Source organism: Capra hircus, chromosome 4 (assembly GCF_001704415.2).
Source record: "Capra hircus breed San Clemente chromosome 4, ASM170441v1, whole genome shotgun sequence".
Classification (NCBI taxonomy): Eukaryota; Metazoa; Chordata; class Mammalia; order Artiodactyla; family Bovidae; genus Capra; species Capra hircus.
The window spans coordinates 62567552-62581611 of NC_030811.1; the positions used below are offsets into that span (position 1 = coordinate 62567552).

The 14060-nt window shown below is 41.1% G+C and overlaps 1 protein-coding gene across 1 annotated transcript in view; it reads right to left on the reverse strand.

Annotated features, from left to right (window-relative positions):
• IMMP2L (inner mitochondrial membrane peptidase subunit 2) overlaps positions 1–14060 on the reverse strand; it is a 972863-nt gene that overhangs the window by 72244 nt on the left and 886559 nt on the right. The gene's annotated exons all lie outside the window — the stretch shown is intronic.

Below are 14060 nucleotides of genomic sequence, written 5' to 3' on the forward strand. Positions count from 1 at the left end.
CCAAAGGAATTTAGAGTCTAGTGGAAAGCAAGGTATCTAAACCAACTGTTATAGTGTGTGATGTGAGGCAATCAGGGGGTCATTATAAGGTGCTATGGGAAGAGAGGGAGGGAGGTGGGTTTAGAAGAGAAGCAGAAATTTGCTGGGTTGGATAGACTGGAGAAAGCATTCTCTGTAGGAGGAATAACACCGGGTGCTAAGGCCGCTGCTGCTGCTAAGTCACATCAGTTGTGTCCAACTCCGTGTGACCCCACAGACAGCAGCCCACCAGGCTCCCGTCCCTGAGATTCTCCAGGCAAGAACACTGGAGTGGGTTGCCATTTCCTTCTCCAGTGCATGAAAATGAAAAGTGAAAGTGAAGTTTCTCAGTTGTGTCCAACTCTTCACGACCGTGTGGACTGTAGCCTACCAGGCTCCTCCGTCCATGGGATTTTCCAGGCAAGAGTACTGGAGTGGGGTGCCATTGCCTTCTCTGGGTGCTAAGGCAGGGAGAGACATTAAAGACCATGGAAAAGATTCTGTTCGATATGTGCAAGTCACTTGGGTAAGCAATATGCTGGTAAGACATCGAGATCTCAGATCATACCTTGTAGGATTCTACTTGGCATCTAAAGAAGCTGGGGTTTCATGTTATTGATGAAGAGAAAATAGTGAAAAATTACATAGGACACATGGGAAGATCTACGTGTAAGAAGGAAAGGATGCGTTAGCAGCATAGTAGATGACAGATTTAACAGCATGGTTAAAGGCAACAAGGCTACTCAGGGTACCACCATCAGAATGAATGAGGTTAACAAATGGGGAGATGAGAAGGAGATTCAGATGTGAGAGGTATTTAGGAAGTGAAAAACAATAGGCTGTGTGGATAATTATATGGTAGGTGAGGAAGTGAGAGAGGTCACCAGAGACTCCTAGTTTTCCTGCAGGGATCACGAGGGATAAAGATGCTGTCCTCAGAGGCAGAGCAGGAAGAGCAGGCTGGTAGCTGGAGTGGAGACGGGAAAAGCAGTGGTATCTGTTCTGAGTGGGCTTGATGCATCTATGAGAATTCACGAGTAATGAAACTGTAGTAGGCAGCTAGACTAGACCATGTACATTTTGAAGCCCAGGTGAAAGATACAGGCTGGAGACAGTGTCTGTGCCTCATCTAAGTGCTATTTTGATCCAGGAGCTACAGACGAGCTTGCTGCAAAGCATGTATAGTGAGAAGTAGGCCAGGAACAGAACTCTGAGAAGCAGTCATTCTGGAATAGACCACAAAGAATAGTAGCTAAGTTCACACCACAGAAATAATCCTTAGAAAACTTGAAAATTACATTCACGCACACATTTCTATTCTAAATGCCAACTGTTCATTTAAGTTAGAGGTCTTGTTTTGATTACTTCCTCTACATACGAGATTATTCAGATAGATGATCTTAAATACAGAGAATTTAAAAAATGATCCTTTCCAGTGAGAGATATTGGCCTGCAGTCAGCTTTGGGTTTTGGCTTGTGGAGAGAAGGGCTAGGGAAGGGGAAACAAGCTAAATCAGTAAGTGTGATCCCTTTCTGGAGCTTTTCTTCTTCTCTTTTCCAGGAGTATATATTTACACATGTTAATTGCATTTACTGTGTATCATTGAGTGTTTGAGACAAGATTTGCCATATGTAACAAAAGCTACTAAAATCTCTGCCTGGGGAGCTCAAATTGACTGGGACAGAGGGATGATAAATTAACCAAATAAATTAAATTATATAGCAAGTGAGATTGGGACCAATGTTGTAGAGAAAATAAAGTATGGAAGAAAAACTGAAAATTCAGTGCTGGGGGCAAGGGTTGAAATCAAGACTGGCTTCCTGGGTATGCAGGCTATGAATCACACAGGGCCCCAGGTGCAGAAGGGCTCCATGTTGGGTATAATGTTCCCCTGCCAACGTCTTAGACTTCTTAAACAAGTGGCCCTTGAAATGATCCACTCAGTCCTGGTTGTAATTGTCAATATGGTGGGTGAGAAAGCCCACTTTTAATGGTATCTTTCCTTTGGCTCACCAGATAGATTCTCCATCTTTCTCTGAACTCTTCTGTCCCAGGAGGCTGACCACATGGACAGTATCATGGACCTCCTTTGCCCTCTGGCTGTGGATTTGGTTCCAATCATAGGGAGCCCAGGCAGAAGTTCAAGAGGTCACTGCTTCTCTCAAGAGGTCCCGACTACCCACTTCTGTTGACCTATATTCTACAGCTGCTTCTATGTCCATCTAAGGCCCATCTAAGGCTCTGCTGACCAAGCCTGCCATGTACCTACCCCGCTGGTCTACCTGTTCGCTGCCCATACCTTTAATAAATCATACTTAAACTTTTCTCATTTGAGTATGACACGAATGTAATGTCAGTACTCTGACTGAAATATCCCTCATTAAGAAGGTGACACTCGAGTAGATCCTGATGAGAGGGGAGGGGAAAGCAGTGGGGCTATCTGGAGAAGACAATCCTAAGTCTTGGAATCACAAAGGGTCTGCAAACTAGTCTGCAGGACAAATCTGCAGTCTGTAGCCTGCTGCCTGTTATTGTAAATAAAGTGGAATCGGAACAAAGCCACATCCACTCCTGTATGCATTACTTATGGCTATTTTGTGTTACAATGCCAGAGTTCAGTAGTTGTGACAGAAAGCACATGCCCACAGAGCCTGAATTATGTACCGTAAGTACCCCACATTCACACGAGTTCCTTCCAGACATGTGAGCCCAGTTTGTTCATAAGCCCAACAAAGTTAGCCCAGGTACCCAACTAACACAACCAGCTATATAATACTGCACGGTAATAGGCTTATAATGCTTTTCAGACATATAATACATAAGAAGCAGACACAAAAATAAATCATTTTTCGTCTTACAGTACAGAACCTTGTAACAACAGCTGGCACACAGCTGGCATCAAGTGAATAGACAGAGGAGTTACTGACTGGAGAAGGGAGAGGAGGTGGGAGATGGTGGAGCTGAAGGATCAGCATCAACAGGAGATGGAGGGCGAGCTGCCATTTGACTCACACCTGACACTGATGGCACAGGTTCTGGTTCCTTGCTGGAGCCAGATGCACGCTCGCGTCTTTGAAAGTCTGCAACTTGAAGGTTTGTATGTAGGGGACTTACTGTACTATCTTTTCTGTTACAGATAGCTTGCTAACCCCTGAATCAGGAGACTAGGAAGGAGACCAAAGAGTCTGGAGTTTAGTGGCTGATGCAGAGAGTGACAGAAGACAGCGTCACAGAAGAAATAGGAGGACATGTGCTTTAGGGCCTCGTGAGTCTTATGAAATGCTTTGACGGAAGGACTTACATTTTACCAGGATAACTCTGGTTATTGCCTTAAGAGTAGTCTTAAGTAAGGATAAAAGTAGGGAGATGGGGTGGGGGAGGGGACATACTCTTTTGATAAGCCAGAAATGAAGTGATGGCAGCTTTGTAGCAGTAGAGCTGCTGAGAAGTGGTCAGAGTCTATCGTAGTCATGATAGAGCCAAATTAATTCACTGATGGATTGAATGTGAAGTGTGCAAGGAAACTGAACCACAGCTTTCTTTCATGAGCAGCTACAAGTATGGATCCATCATGAACTGAGGCGGGAAAGTTTGTGGAAGGGGAGGGGAGGCAGGGTAAGAGCAGAGTGACTGTGGCACAGCTCGTGAGTTCAGTTTCAGACTTCATGAACTTTAAAGTTTGATTAAGCATACAAGTAGCTCTGAGGCAGAAGGTCAATGCTTTGTCCTGCGAGTTGAGGAAAAAAATGTTTCAAGAAGGAAGGAAGGCCACTCTACAACAGACAGAAAAGGACTCTGGGGCACTGGCCTTTCACTGCCAAGTGCAGCTGCAGGGCCATTAGGATGAGGTTGAAGAAGTGACCATTGAGGTCAACAACCAGGAGTTCCCTGCTGACCTTCACAGGAGCAATTTCTGCAGAGTGATGTGGCTGTAAGCCTGCCGGGAGTGAACTTCAGAGAGAATAGGAGGCAAGAGGAAGCACAGACAGGGAGCATAGACAACTCTCAGTCTGGTAATGATGAAAAGATGAAAATGAGAAAAGTAGGAGGTTACTAGAGGTAGAAACTAAGGTTTTTTTTTAAATGATAGACTATAACCCAGCATGTTAGTATGCTGTTAGGAAGGATCTTATAGACAGGAAGATATTGATGATGCAGGACAGAGGGTAAGAATTGTCCTTGTAGGTGAAAGGGGATGCAATCTAGTAAGTAAGCATCGGCCTTAGTGACCAGCGGGGAGACAGACATCTCGTGGCCTGTGACACTGAGCTATTTAGTAAATAATCAGTCGATCAATATTGAATTTCAGTCTTCCTACAGTTAAACCTCCTAATACTTTGTGAACAGTTTGGGCATTAGTATATAGTCAAGAGCCTGAAGTTCAGTTCACGGTTTTGTCACTGATGAGCTCCGAAGACTCTCAAGCAAGACATCTAACCTTTCTTTGACTTAGTTTACTTTTCATTAAGAAATACAGTATCTACTGGTCAACGTGGTACCTGGTAAGTTAATAAGTTATTTAAATAAACCTCCCCAGGCACCAAATCTCTCTGATTCTTGACCCTACAGAATTCCATATAGAGAGAGAGAAAAAAAAAAGGTATTTGTAGACTCAGATGTCTACACCTGAGTCAGGAAGATCCCCTGGAGAAGGGAATGGCAACCCACTCCAGTATCCTTCCCTGGAGAATTCTGTGGACAGAGGAGCCTGGCAGGCTACAGTCCATGGGGTCACAAAGAGTCAGACACAACTGAGTGACTAACACACTACACACCATGTCTACATAGCAATAGCCACGTACAGGTCCTGTCATAGTGCCACTGCTGCTAAGTCACTTCAGTCGTGTCCGACTCTGTGCAACCCCATAGACAGCAGCCCACCAGGCTCCCCCGTCCCTGGGATTCTCCAGGCAAGATGTCATAGTGCATTATTGCCATTTATATATCTTCAATTTCCTCCAAATGAAATATATTTACTCTCTATGTCTGAACACTCTCTATAATTAAGTTTAATTTCTGAGAGGACTTACCTTTTACACAAACAACACACGTTTAATCTTCTAGTAGCTATTATTCCCACAGGCTGTTAACACGTTAAGCTTGACTAAATATTTTAAGTACACCCTGTTCATCTTTGGAGATACAGTACAAATATCACCCCTACCAGGAGGCACTCCTGGGTCTCCTTGGGGAGAATGCCTCCTCTTCTGGCCCCACTGCAGCCTATTCACACCCGTGCTCTGACACTGGCCAGCGTGTAATCTGTTGACATTTCTGTCTCCTTTTCCAGATGGTAAGCACCTTATCCTTTTCTTCCTGTGCTGTCAGTGACTGGCACAGAGTAGACACGAGATAAATATTTGATGAATGAATTTCAATGTATACACTTCCGAATGGAGGCTGATCAAATAAAATGGCATGGTATGCAAGGAAAGAAATGGAGTAAAAGCCTGCTAAGATAGGAGGCTTGTGTAAATGTTCACTAGAAAGGCAGTCTCATAGTACTGCTGCTGCTGCTGCTAAGTCTCTTCAGTAGTGTCCGACTCTGTGCAACCCCACAGACAGCAGCCCACCAGGCTCCCCCTTTCCTGGGATTCTCCAGGCAAGAACACTGGAGTGGGCTGCCATTTCCTTTTCCAATGCATGAAAGTGAAAAATGAAAGTGAAGTCGCTCAGTCATGTCCGACTCTTTGCGACCCCATGGACTGCAGCCTACCAGGCTCCTCTATCCATGGGATTTTCCAGGCAAGAGTACTGGAGTGGGTTGCCATTGCTTTCTCTGTCTCATAGTACACATAATTACCATTCGGAGTATGTGATGAAAACACTCTAGTTTTAAAGAATTGCTTTGGTAGAGTCCGGAGAGACTTTTTTGACTAGGTTATTCAGTATTAAAAACAGATTTCTGACCTATTCTACTTCCACTCTTGGTAACACTTATATTAAAAAGACTTAGGGGTTTATTTTCTTAAGAAAGTACACATATGTCCTTGACCAACCTTTATTTTAGGAGTGTATTGACAACAATGAACTACAGAAGCCAAAGATCTAAGACTCTCAAGTAAGAAAGTATATAAATAGAGTTTATACTATGTGAATTTTCAGCACTGAACTTCCTGGCAGAAGGAAGCTGACTTATCACTGTTAGATTCACTCTTTCCCAAACTAGTCATTCTCTTTCCCTTGCTGTGAGGTCTCTGTCTTCAAATTCTCTAGTAGATTTCTTAATGGACAATCTGCTTCAGCACTTTTCTGAGAAAAAAAAAGATAGCTTCATTTCCCTCCACAATGGCAGTTAAAGCTTCCATTTCATATGAAATCAAGTGGAGACATCTGTGCTTCGTCATCAAAAAAGTAAACAGTTTTATTTTTCTAATTATTATCTGCTTATCAGCCTTGGAGGAAGAATTCACTTGCCTTTGTGGCACCTTGAGAATTCAGTCTTAATTCCCCAAGTCCAGGCCCAAGATAGACTCATTGCCTTTCTGCTAGTGTTTATCTGCATCTGCTCGTTTGTATGCTGTTTACATCCAGTATTGAACCGCCCTTCACATTAAGCTTAAATTAGAAACATTTTTTTTTCCCAGTAAAGATAATCTATATCCCACTAGTCTTCAGGAAATTTAATCATTCAGCAGTAGATGAAAATGTTTCAGAGCCATGAAGGGCTTTGAAGCTGATGTCTTCCATTATCAGATGCTTGTGTAAGTAAATACACTGAAAGTCAGAAATGAAATGCCCACATCAACCACTAAGAAGTCTGAAGCTCTCGTCTACTATTCATTGCTTTCAGCTTATATTGAGAGAGAGCGAGCTTTTGCTGTCCCCAAGTCCCAGGAGGGCAGCTACTCAGAAGGAATGAAGCATCTAGATAACAGATCACAATGAAAGGGAGAAACGAATGCACTGGTTTTGCTTCTCTCTAGACACACTACAGAAATGGTTTTCTGAGTGTGTTTTTTTTTTGTTCTATAATATGATTATTTGAAAAACTCTCACAGCACTCCATACCCGGGAGATCTCAAAAGGTCTGTTGACTGTTGTAACAGCTCTGACTAAACACCCATTTCTTACGGCAAGTGTAGAACGCCACATATGGCAATAACAACCAGTGCCTCACAGGTGTCACGCAGACCCTGAGGAAATCTGAGCCCAGCAAATCACAGGAGCCAGACCTTAAGCCAAACCAGATTTCCAGGTTACATAAATAGGCCTACTGGGGTGAAGGGAAAAGAGAGAACAAAAGTTGCAATGCAATAATAGTGAGGAAACTAATGAATTAAGAACATTTGCTGGTAAATCACAGAGAAGAACTGGTGATTGCCTCAGCACTGCTCTGTCTGGACAGTTGAGATGCTAAAGTAGTCCAGTGTTTAGCCAATCAGATATTAAACTGTTGGTCTCTGCTAATATCTCTAACAATGTGAGAGTCCAGAGGGAACTAAGTGGTCCCTCTGTCTATGGAACACTAACACTCCACCAGAGAAAGAAGAGACTGCTTAACAGAAATCATAACATCTGGAGGATGGAGATGGTTAATAAAAAGAAAGAAAAGGAAAGGAAAAAAGAAAAGTATAGCCCTTCCTCTTTATCCACCTCACATCAAGCCCTCCTGAATAATAAGGACAGAAGAAAGCGTTCAAGAAAAGTGTAGCCATTCCGTTTTATCTACCTGCTGAATAATAAGTATATAATAAAACTTGCAAGTGATCAGGGATGCCATTTCCATCCCAGAAATATTTTGAACTGTTCACCTGGATTGAGAAATAGAATTAGATCCATCTACACCTGAAAGATGATGCTGTGAAAGGGCTGCACTCAATATGCCAGCACATTTGGAAAACTCAGCAGTGGCCACAGGACTGGAAAAGGTCAGTTTTCATTCCAATCCCAAAGAAAGGCAATGCCAAAGAATGATCAAACTACCACATAATTGCACTCATCTCACATGCTAGTAAAGTAATGCTCAAAATTCTCCAAGCCAGACTTCAGCAATATGTGAACTGTGAATTTCCAGATGTTCAAGCTGGTTTTAGAAAAGGCAGAGGAACCAGAGATCAAATTGCCAACATCCGCTGGATCATCAGAAAAGCAAGAGAGTTCCAGAAAAACATCTATTTCTGCTTTATTGACTTTGCCAAAGCATTTGACTGTGTGGATCACAATAAACTGTGGAAAATTCTGAAAGAGATAGGAATACCAGACCACCTGACCTGCTTCTTGAGAAACCTATATGCAGGTCAGGAAGCAACATTTAGAACTGGACATGAAACAACAGACTGGTTCCAAATAGGAAACGGAGTACATCAAGGCTGTATATTGCCACCCTGCTTATTTAACTTCTATGCAGAGTACATCATGAGAAACGCTGGGCTGGAAGAAACACAAGCTGGAATCAAGATTTCCAGGAGAAATATCAATAACTCAGATATGCAGATGAAACCACCCTTATGGCAGGAAGTGAAGAGGAACTAAAAAGCCTCTTGATGAAAGTGAAAGAGGAGAGCGAAAAAGCTGGCTTAAAGCTCAACGTTCAGAAAACGAAGATCATAGCATCTGGTCCCATCACTTCATGGGAAATGGAGAAACAGTGGAAACAGTGTCAGACTTTATTTTTGGGGGCTCCAAAATCACTGCAGATGGGGACTGCAGCCATGAAATTAAAAGACGCTTACTTGGAAGAAAAATTATGACCAACCTAGATAGCATATTCAAAAGCAGAGACATTACTTTGCCAACAAATGTCCATCTAGTCAAGGCTATAGTTTTTCCTGTGGTCATGTATGGATGTGAGAGTTGGACTGTGAAGAAGGCTGAGTGCCAAAGAATTGATGCTTTTGAACTGTGGTGTTGGAGAAGACCCTTGAGAGTCCCTTGGACTGCACGGAGATCCAACCAGTCCATTCTGAAGGAGATGAGCCCTGGGATTTCTTTGGAAGGAATGATGCTAAAGCTGAAACTCCAGTACTTTGGCCACCTCATGTGAAGAGTTGATTGACTGGAAAAGACTCTGCTGCTGGGAGGGATTGGGGGCAGGAGGAGAAGGGGATGACCGAGGATGAGATGGCTGGATGGCATCACTGACTCTATGAACGTGAGTCTGAGTGATTTCCAGGAGTTGGTGATGGACAAGGAGGCCTGGTGTGCTGCGATTCATGGGTCGCAAAGAGTCGGACATGACTGAGCGACTGAACTGAACTGACACCAGTTGTAAAAAATCTAGAATGATACAACAGAATCCCCCCAAATGATATCCAAAATTCAACATATTCTCCTGGGAGATATATATTGCCCTAAAGTTGAAGTAGATACTGCATCCACCAAGCACCTCTCAAAAGACTTTGAATTTTTACAAAAGTTAACTCTCTTATTTATCAGATGCTTACTCTATGCTGAGAACTTACTATGTGTAAATGGCTAAACTAATTTACACATATTGTCTAATTCCATCATTACAATTACCTTATGGGGTACATACAATTATGAATCCAATTTCACAGATGAGAAACCTGAGGCTTAAAGAGTTGAAACAAGCACTTGACCATTAATTGGAAGGCTGAGCTCTTAACCCCTATTCTATGTTGACTATCAGTCACAAACTATTCATTTCTCTAACTTCTGACCCCTGGGGTCACAATGGCAATTGTCAGGTCTGTATAGCATATCTTGGGTTGTTTGCACCAAAGTTAAATACTGCTTCTGGCCAGCACTGGGACCAGTTCCCAGCACCTGACACACTTCTGAGCTTCTATCTGGACCAAGGTCTTAGAAGCAGAGAACACTTTGAATTCTTCCTACAATAAAGCTATTGTCTTTTTCTTTACAAAGAATCAGGAAATGTGACAAGTATCTGAATGGCTATTTTAAGACATTTTGAAAGCTTTAATTGAAACTCATTTCATGTGCCTCTTCATGCAGTTCTAAATTTCATTTCTCCTAAATGCAAAAAAAAAGAAAAACCAACATTTTTTTCAGAGGTTTTATCAGAGAAAGAGACTTTTGGTAAATATGCCATTTTTTTCTTCCATCATTATTATACTTCTAAGTGCTATAAAATGGAAAAAAACACTTGAAATAGAGTACAGCTGAAAATTTCTGAACTGTCAAAATCAAGGGTTTATAAAATGATAAATCCTGATCACTCAATCCATGTAAGGAAAAGGTCACCACTGTCACAGTAGGATCATTACTGGCTGCAAAGTGACAGAGTGCATGGCTGATGCAGACCTTCACTTCAATAGCTTATCACATAGCCTCAACATCAACTCCCCTTCAGACTTGCCTTGGTGTCTGGGTTACCTTCATTCTCAAAGTCACCTCAGATCTTGCACTTTTGTATCCTTCTTGACCTCCTCACAAGCACCGAATCTTATTATTGTTTCTTTTAAGTAGCTTTGTCTGGGAGGGCACAGGTCAGAGGCAGGTTGGTAGGAATGGACTAGTGGGGTCTTCTGGAGGTTTCTACAGAAATCTGATCTGCTGAATTGGGTTAATGTCCATTTGTGTTTTGGACAGATGCCCAGAAGCTAGTGGACAGCAGGGTCTTTTAAAAACAACACAATTACAAAAACAGAAAGCAAAATAAATAAATAAATGAAAGCAATGTTTGGAGAGCAAGGGAGACCATAAAAATGCATTGTACTCCATCAGGTATTTGATTTAATTTTTTTTCCCATTTCTATTATTAATCAGGATTTTTTTAAAGTTTAATTTTAATCATTCTCTTTTCCTATAACACTGCATGCAGTAAAATCATCCTTAGAGCTGAGGAATAGCTCCATGGTAACAGATTCTAAAACATCAGCTCAGGATGGAGCTTTCAGTGTGTGATCACAGTTCGAAAAGGAGGAGAAGGAAATGATGAAATTCCACACTGGTTTTTTTTTTTTCCTTCCTTGGGAATGATATCCTGCAAAAGAAATCTGCAATCTCAGGAGGTAATTGGAAGTAGGGCAGGGAAGAAAATAGAGTCAAGTGGCAGATCATGCTTAAAATATCATTAAACTAGTTATGGAATTTCTAGCTTTGAAATAAATCCTTTATTTTAGTTCCCTAGAGAGATGAAAGAAAGCATTTCCTACTCAATAGAGCAGAAAAGAACTCTCTACCATGATGCCACACTTTTCAGCACATATAGAAATAGATGAATTCATTCACTCACTCAAAATTCACTGGGTGCCTAGTATTTGCAAACAAATCCCCATGGCTGGTGATGTGCTAGAGTCCAAGCCCTGTGGGTTTTTATATGACAAGTCTTTGTGAAAAGCTATTTACAGTACACCTAGGCAATGGAGTATTATTCAATGCTAAAAGGAAATGAGCTATTAAGCCATGTAAAGACAAGAAGGAAACTTAAATTTATATTACCAACTTAAAGAAGTCAATCTGAAAATGCTACATACTACTATGATTACAACTATATGACATTCTGGAAAAGGCAAAATTATAGACAATAAAAAGTTCACTAGTTGCTGGTGCAAGGGGTAGAAATGAATAGATACAGCACCAAAGACTTTTAGGGCTGTAAAAATACTTTTCATGGTATTATACTGATGGATACATGTTCTTATGGGCTTCCCTGGTGAACCAGATGGTAAAGAATCCACCTGTAATGTGGGAGAACTGGGTCTGATCTCTGGCTTAGGAAGATCCCCTGGAAAATGGCATGGCAATCCACTGCAGTATTCTTGCTTGGAGAATTCCATGGACAGAAGAGCCTGGTAGGGTATAGTCCAAGGGGTCACAAAGGGTTGTACATGACTGAGCAACTAAGCACAACATGTTCTTATAACATTTGTTCAAACCTATAGAATGTAGAATGTTCTGCATTAACAGTGAACCCTAAGGTAAACGGCAGACTCTGGCTAATTACGAGGGAGTAAAGTAGCTTCATTCTTGGTTTAAAAGAAAGAAAAGAAAGTAACGTTTTGCTGAATGATGCGGACAATGGGGGAGCCTTTCCACGTATGGAGACAGGGAGTATGTGAAAAAGGAGACTTCTGTTTCTCTTAATTTGGTTGTAAACCTAAAACTCCGGTAAAACACTGACATCTTTACAAGTTTCTAATAAACTTTTAAAAAGTACTGTACCGAGAATGGTTTAAAAGGCCTCATCTCAACTAGTCAGCTGTTCTAGAAGTAAAGGTCCACCTGAATGCTGCTCACTGGGAAGATCGTCTCCACTTTAGGGTCACTGTGTAACACGGACAAGCAACCTAGTCTGTACACAAACTCAACAACTCGTTTGCCAGGTTCAACCTAGCCTCACAGATTTGGAATAACTGGGCTTAAAGCAGGGGGAGAGTGAATTAGGGGACTATTCCAAATAAGGGCCATTTATTTAAAATTTTCTTCACTGTGGCTGGATAGTGATACTGCTTCAAGAAACTCTGAGGATAAATTTTGAGATAGGCTTGAGATATATGGCTAGGTATATGGCTAGATACACAGCTAGGCTGAGATAGGCTTTAGGTATATGGATGCTTCGAAAGTGCTTTAGGGTGTTAAACACCATTTGTTCTTCCAATCTTGTTTGCACTATTAATTTGGTTAATGGGTTAGTAATCCTCTCTTTATAGATAGTAGGAAAGCAAACTTCAGCCCAGCACTTTTCTAAATTACTACATCCTCTGAACAAATGGGGTACAGATTAATGAGGTTTTACTCAAAGCTCTGAATTCACAGGAGCCTTAAATGAAGCAACACATCTTTGTTTCCATTTAATGAAAATAACAATCAAGAAATGTAAATCTGACTTGAACGCAGGGTAACAGAGCTGGGTAAGTATGTGCCAACATTGAAAACACCCTCAAAGTCTATCCCCTGGCAAAATGCGAGGGCTCCGATTATCCAATGAAAATTTCAACTATATGACCATTTGAAGAGGGGCAGAAAGTTACATGTGCTATTTCCCTTTCCTATTTGCAGTCAGGCTCACAATATCACGTTAGTACTTATAACATTACTGCATATTAACCAAAGAGGGTTTCTGATTTTCAGGATTTTAGTTCATTTAAATCAACTAAGAGTTTCTCCTCCTCTGAAATGCCAAATATTCCATTTTATTTATATCACCAAAAAGCAAATGAGTAGATGAGATAACATGGTTACACAAAATAGTTTTACTCACTACTAGATATGAAACAGATAATAATAAGGACCAACTGGGAACTCTTTTCAATATTCAGTAATGACCTAGCTAGGACAAGAATCTAAAAAAGAGTGGATGTATGCATAACTGCACCTGATGCAAAGAACTGACTCATTTGAAAAGACCCTGATGCTGGGAAAGATTGAAGGCAAGAGGAGAAGGGGATGACAGAGGATGAGATGGCTGGATGCATCACTGACTCAATGGACATGAGTTTGAGTGAACTCCGGGAGTTGGTGATGGACAGGGAGGCCTGGCATGCTGCAATCCATGAGGTCACAAAGAGTCGGACACAACTGAGCAACTGAAATGAACTGAACTGATGTATAAAGATTCATTTTGCTCTACAGCAGAAACACATTTTAAATCAACTATATTCTAATAAAAATTTTAAAAAGATAATCAAAATTATTTTCTACCATGTCAGCATATCATGTTCAAGCTTTTCAATAACTCTTTGGTTCTGGGAATTCTCTGTATAAGGTGCAATTAATTTCATTTCAACAAAACTTGTGTAAAAAAAATGTGAACTTATGAAACCAACAAATACGCATTTTGAAATGACTGCTCATAAAGCAGTACTTAATTACAATAATAAAAAATTCAAATCTAGGAGAAATGAGTATGTCAGTGAAAGAGAGTTATGACCTCAAAGAAGGAAAACAAATATCCAGCTTCTTCTCTGTGTTACTAAATTATTTGGGGGAGAAAATGTTAAGATTTTAATTGTAGCATCTCTACCCCTGAATGTGATACTCATGAATCCATCAAACTAAGAGTAAATGCTACTATTACTTTACTTTTAATCTTCCAGCCAACCAGGATGTTATTTAAAATGGCATAATATCTTTGTGGGTTTTTGTAATGATGCAAAGTGACAATAGGAAGGGA